Source organism: Myodes glareolus, chromosome 11 (assembly GCF_982192425.1).
Source record: "Myodes glareolus chromosome 11, mMyoGla1.1, whole genome shotgun sequence".
In the NCBI taxonomy this organism is placed as follows: Eukaryota; Metazoa; Chordata; class Mammalia; order Rodentia; family Cricetidae; genus Myodes; species Myodes glareolus.
The window spans coordinates 33,496,357-33,503,133 of NC_142036.1; the positions used below are offsets into that span (position 1 = coordinate 33,496,357).

Here is a 6,777-nt window from a genome sequence, read left to right on the forward strand (position 1 = left end):
TCTCTTCAAAGACTTGCCTCTATTATTTCACAATAACTTCTGTAAACCTAATTACATGTCTCACTTCCATTCCCACTCAGATCATTCTCACTGTGACTTCATCTGCAGACTAACTCTCTAAAAGGTGATGGAATCTAAAGTATAAAGCAAGTTTTTCAAATTAACTTCCTTATTTGAACTTTATCCCAATATCCTTGATTAATATTTAGGATTTCTAAATCATGAGACATGGTGCAATATTCCAGATTTTCATTGTGATAAACAAACTTGTTTTAAACAGTGAAGAATTTTGCATACAGACAAAGTATTCATACAATTACAAAGAAATATTACAATAAAGTTAAATGAACTAAAACATTTAATAATAGAACTCTAACAACTATTTAGTTTTTAGAGTCTGTGGAAGGACCTAAATGACATCTTTCAAATAAATCGTTGAATTTATTATATTGTATTATTTACATTAAATATTAGTGTGCATTAATATATACTAATTGCATATTAATATAGTTTTACTAATATATTTTCATAACTTAAAAAGAAAACCAACCTTTAATATCTGAGTTTTACAGACTCTAGTAAACTTTATTATATACTTATACATTTTGTTTATAATTGCTGGTTCTGTGAGGGATTTATGATATTTAATTTTCAATAAGTAGTTTAGTCCCATGCTTCTAGCATTTTGCTCATGTGTGGTTCCTGCATCCCTTCACTCTCAGTCTTTTTTCATGCTGAGGAAAAAGTATTACCTTTGATTTTATGACTGTTCATCCTCTTCTATCTCAAGACTGACTTTGTCATTGCTCAATACCTATCTTCTGCTTTGTTGATCTTTTGCTCCCTGTGACTCAGAAATGTTCCGTAGATATATAGACATTTATTTCAGCATTCTTTTCATTTTATTTCTCAGATTTTTACTCACCTCACTTCTAGTTTCTTTTGTTAAAACACTACAACCATATTTCATTCTCTTATGTTTACATCTGTTAGCCCTTCTCTCTCTCCTTCTTTCTTTATTCCTTCTCTCCCACCATTTCTCTCTATCTCTCTGTCTAATCTGTGCACTTCATTAACTCATAGAAAAGTAAAAATCACTCATTTTTCTATTTCTGAACTGAAAGAAATCTTCTTTTAAATAAATGATAGTCTTGACTCAGTTAATTTTTACAGTTAACACATAAGTGATATGTGGTGACATTTTATATTCCACTGGCATACTATGTAAAGAGAGTATGTGCATTTAAGGGTCATTTTCATAGCCAACAAAAGACTTATATAAATGTACCTATGAGGGAATGGACTCTCAAAGGGTCAAAAAGTCAAAAGTTATATAATAGTTTCCAGGTAGAATTTTTCTTATATTTATGCAGCTATTTCAAATGTTCTATCACAGGGACATATTTTGGAAATAATGCAACCATTAGGAGCTTTAATATCCATTTTATGCTGGGGCATCATATGGAAAAATTAATGTTTAAGCTACATATAGGAAAGTATGAAAGATTAAACAAAAGCTTCACCATATAAATAAGTTCACAGACTGAAACACAAGCAATAAAATTTGTAAATATTTACTTTGAAAGGTTTATAACAGTGTGAATAGATAAATAAGAATGAAGGAGAAGTTAATATTTGAGCCAAGACACCAACCATATTTACTTATGGACATAAAATGGGAAGAATACACCAAACCCAAGAATGTGAATACTGCACAGCATGTTGTCAGAAGACTATGTGAAAAGACCAAACTCTATCCTTGCATACTATATATATATTAACATTGGAATGATACAGAGAAGATTAGAATGGTACCTGTGCAAAGATGATAATGCAAATCCATGAACTCTCTATATTGTTGTAACAACAACAAAGTCTGTAACAATATTTCTGGTGTAAAAGCAGCATGAGATGAATTGAAGGCATACACATGAACCAGATTGTCATGCTCCTAACACAGTGGCATATGTATGCATTCCCAGAACATTCATTGACTAATTTCATGAGATGGTCAAATTAGGTATAGTCTATATGTTTGTTCTCTTTATATTATTGAAGGGAAACACTTTCACTTAAATATTTTGCTATGTGCATTAATAATTGAGTTTTGGAAGGTGCAACCTATTTACTGATTTATTGAATGTGTTGTGTATTTTCACAGTTACAGACTCTGTGTGAGTGTGTGTGTATGTGTGTGTGTGTGTGTGTGTGTGCTGTATGCTTACGTATCTATGTGTGTATGCAATATATGCTTGCTTGTTTGTTGTTGGAGGTTTCTGTCCTGCCCAGTTTCCATAATCGTTAAGTTCCAACAAAGTCACACAGAGGTCAATATTAGTCATAAACTGATTGACCCGCTCAGGTTTCTTATTAACTCTTACAACTTATATTAACCCATTATTCTTATCTATGTTAGTCACATGGCTAAGTACCTTTTTTGGTGTGACAGGTCACATCTTCCTTCTTCTGTGTCTGGTCAGGACTGCAGAGAGAGATTCCCTCTTCCCAGAATTCTCCTGTTCTCATTGACCCACCTCTACTTCCTGTCTGATTGTCCTGCCTATCCTTCCTGCCTGGCTAGTGGCCAATCAGCATTTATTTAAAACATAATTTACAGAATATAGACAATTGTTCCACACCATTTGTGTGTGTTAAAGTCTTGTACAGGTGTTCACAACTGTTAAGTGTCCATGAATTTAATTCCTATGTCATATTCAGAAGACTGTGTTCTATAGCATTTCTCTTCATCTTCTTACCTTTCTGAGCTTTCTACTCTCTTTTTTATGCTATCCCCTGGGCCTCTGAACAGTGACTTCAATATCATATCTAAGGCTGAGTACCCACCAGCCACTTGTTGTCAGTTTTGGAAGAATTAAGCATCTCTGCTTTGACCATTCACTGCTGTTAAAGAGACTTATCATGATATCTCAGAGTGGAGTCAATCTATGGATATAGTCCTAAGGATTTTGAAATCAATTCAATTATACATCTATTTGAAAAAAATCATTAGTCAATTTTTAGGACCACATTAAAGGTGAATTCATCACAGTTCTTAATGGGGTTTTGGGGCTTTAAAAAAATGGTCTGAGACCTGAATGTTGCAAGGAGAACTGGTTGCCCAACTATTTCTCTCTTACATCTATTCTTAAAACAATTTTTGAAAACTACTGAACATTTTTAACTTACATTTTTCAATTTATTACACTATTTTACTCATGGAAAGAAGAATTTTTTGTTTATTTCCTGAAATGTATGAATACTTTTAGGAAAAAAAATCTTTGACATAAAATAAATTCTTCATTTATATTTTTTTGTTTTCCAATATTACTATTAGAATGAATATATTAAGTACAAGAAATAATAATATGTTAGATTTATTCCTAAAACAACTTGACATATTCTTAGAGAAATTATTCTATAAAATTTATTTCCACTGCTGAGTTATCTCCACATGAAAAGTGTTATTGTCTTGAACAAATATTGACTCTCACTTGCTTCATCTTGACTCCTGACAGGATTAGTAGTTTTTCTCAGAAATGAATCAATTTTGCCCACACTTAGGAAAGAGTCTGTACAGAAGCAAATGACACTTGCACAACATATGGTAAGCATATTTAGGTACCTTGGAACTCTGAGGACAAATGCACCAGCATCCATAGTGTGTTCTGAGTCTCACTGGAAGTGTGTACAGTGTGGTTGAAAAATGTCAGATGTTGTGAGAAGGTGCTCTTTTTCTCTTGTTCCATACTCTTTAGAAGAAAAATTTTGTGCAAATCTTTATATTTCTAGTTGTTTCTATGCCTTAAACCACCTAAACACACTCCAAAGTGTGACATCTATTTCTTAAAGGATACAACAAATAACAATTTTTAAAATGTTCTATTCCATGTTCTCCCTTTAATGGGGATCTGATACCTGCTATGCTTGTCTGAACTTTTGACTTCTCCTTTAAAGGATAAACCTCATCTCAGAGCTACATTCAGATACAGCGTGAACCACAGTCATTCAACATCACAGTCACAGTTAACCAGAGAACACATAGAACTTTCCAGAGTCTACAGCTCATGTGTCAAACTTAGTTTCATGATATGAATCAGCACTGAATAATGTCCAACACTGTTCTTGTCACTAGAACAAACACCAACCTAACATAGAAAGGGACTCAGAGATGAATTAAGCAGATATTGAAAGCTTTGACTTTTCAACATTTGTTAAGTTGTCTTGGATTGGTCACCTGCTTGTGCATGTTTATTCAGTAAGGATACAATATATACTTATTCTGTATTTTTTGAAAAAATTTAAGTAAGTCTTTGACTGAATTATGAGTACATATGAATCTATTCTTTTTTTTTGAAGTCAAGATACCTTTATGTTGGTTTAATTTACAGCCCATACAATGAAATGTCTCTCATTACATAGGTCTTTAACAGTCAAAAAATTCAAAGAAAACATAATAATATACATAATCCAGACTCTCTGTGTACATTCCATCTTTATATGGTTTATTTTTCTTACTCTATTACTTTTTCCACAAGTTTAATATTTATTTCATTATCTTTACTCCTTTTTTGGGGGGGAGTTATTTCATCTTCTTTTGTTCTTTTTTTTTAGTAATTTTATTAAATTATAAAAGTTTTCATTTCCGCCCCTCCTTCCACCACCCTCCCACTCCCCCCACTCCATCTCCTCCTCCCTCTCCATCCCTACAAGCAGTCAGGGTTTCCTGCCCAGTGGGAAGTTCAAGTTCCTCCCGCCTCCCTCCAGGTACAGGAAGGTGAATGTCCAGACGGACTGGATCCGCAAAATCAAGTATATGCAGAGGAAACAAGTCCCAGTGCCATTGTCAATGGCTTTTCATAAAGACTCCGGGCCAGCCCCATTCAGAGAATCCGGCCACATTCAGAGTATCTGGTTGGATTGCGTCCTCGTTCAGTCCCAGTCCAACTGGCCTTGGTAAACTCTCATTAGATCCGTCCCCTTGTATCAGTGGGTGATCGCATCCCTCGCAGTCCTTATTTCTTTTTTCATTTTCTTCCTCCTTCTGCTCCTCATTTGGACCTTGGGGGGCTCAGTCCGGTGCTCCAATGTGGGTCTCCATGCTCAACCTCCTTAGCGATCAGGGAAATGCAAATCAAAACAACTTTGAGATACCATCTTACACCTGTCAGAATAGCCAAACTCGAAAACACCAATGATAGCCTATGCTGGAGAGGATGTGGAATGAGGGGAACACTCATCCATTGTTGGTGGGAATGCAAACTTGTGCAGCCACTGTGGAAATCAGTGTGGCGGTTTCTCAGGAAACTGGGAGTCAACCTCCCTCAGGACCCAGCAATTCCACTTTTGGGAATATACCCAAGAGATGCCCTATCATACTACAAAAGCGTTTGTTCAACTATGTTCATAGCAGCACTATTTGTAATAGCCAGAACCTGGAAACAACCTAGGTGCCCCTCAATAGAAGAATGGTTAAAAAAGGTGTGGAACGTATATACATTAGAGTTTTACTCAGCAGTAAAAAACAATGACATCTTGAATTTTGCATGCAAATGGATGGAAATAGAAAACGCTTTACTGAGTGAGGTAAGCCAGACCCAAAAAGAGGAATATGGTATGTATTCACTCATATGTGGATTCTAACCATAATTAAAGGTCTTTGAGCCTATTATTCGTGATCCTAGAGAAGCTAAATAAGAAGGTGAACCTGATGAAAATCATGTAGCTATCTGCCTGGAGACTGGAAATAGACAAGAGTCCCAGGTAACCTCGGGTACATGGTGGGGTGGGAGGGTTGTTGGAAGGGGATAGGGTTAGAGAGAAGGGAGTAGGGGAGGAATGGGGAAAACTAGGTGGACTGGAATGAGGGGAGGGAGGAAGGATGGATATGGGATCAGGGAAGAATATATTTCAACTAAGGGAGTCATTTTAGGGTTTACAGGAGACTTGATTATAAATGGGATCCCAGGTCCAAGGAGAGATCCCCAGATTGTTCTCTGGACAGAAGAGAGGGTGCCTGAAACGGCCTAGGCCCATAACCATACTGATGAATATTTTGCTTATCACCATAGAACCTTCATCTGGCGATGGATGGAGATAGAGACAGAGACCCACATTGGAACACTGGACTTAACTCCCTAAGTCCAAACGAGAAGCAGAAGGAAAGAGAACGTGAGCAAAGAAGGCAAGATCAGAGGGAACCTTCATCGGACGATGGATGGCGATACAGATGAATCTATTCTTTATGTGTACATTTAAACAAAAGAAAAGTAGAGTGAAGTTTCCATTAACTCTTTTTCATATGCAAAATAGTATTTAGGGAGAGAATATAAAATATGGAAAAAGCTTCATGGTCTCTGATGGACTTAGAAAAGATTGTACAGAGCCAAGGTGGGAATCATAAATAGCCTGACATAAACCACCTTTATTTCATCTTTAACCTCTTCAAATTTATTTTCTCAATTTTTTGTAATGGTACTAGTAATTTTGCACTTATAAAATGAGACCTAGACCATATGTATTTAAAACAATATCTCATTAAATATTCATAAAATAAAAGTTTTTTCTACACTTACAAAACAAATTTATACTTTCTGCTTGGAGCAAATGATTTAATCTTTGTAATTGGTAACTGACCCTTATTAAAGTGGCAAGAAGAATGTTTTATGTGAGAGGGCTGAGATAATTTATGCAGTGGGCTTGCTAGTGTATGGATAGAATAATAAATAACTAAATCATACAATTACTCTCAATAAAAATTCAATTACTTTTCCAAACAGG

The 6,777-nt window shown here is 35.3% G+C and overlaps 1 pseudogene; it reads left to right on the forward strand.

Moving 5' to 3' along the window:
* The first annotated feature begins 1,761 nt into the window (after nucleotides 1–1,761).
* Nucleotides 1,762–1,860, forward strand: LOC125410128 (U6 spliceosomal RNA; annotated as a pseudogene).
* Nucleotides 1,861–6,777: the final 4,917 nt, after the last annotated feature.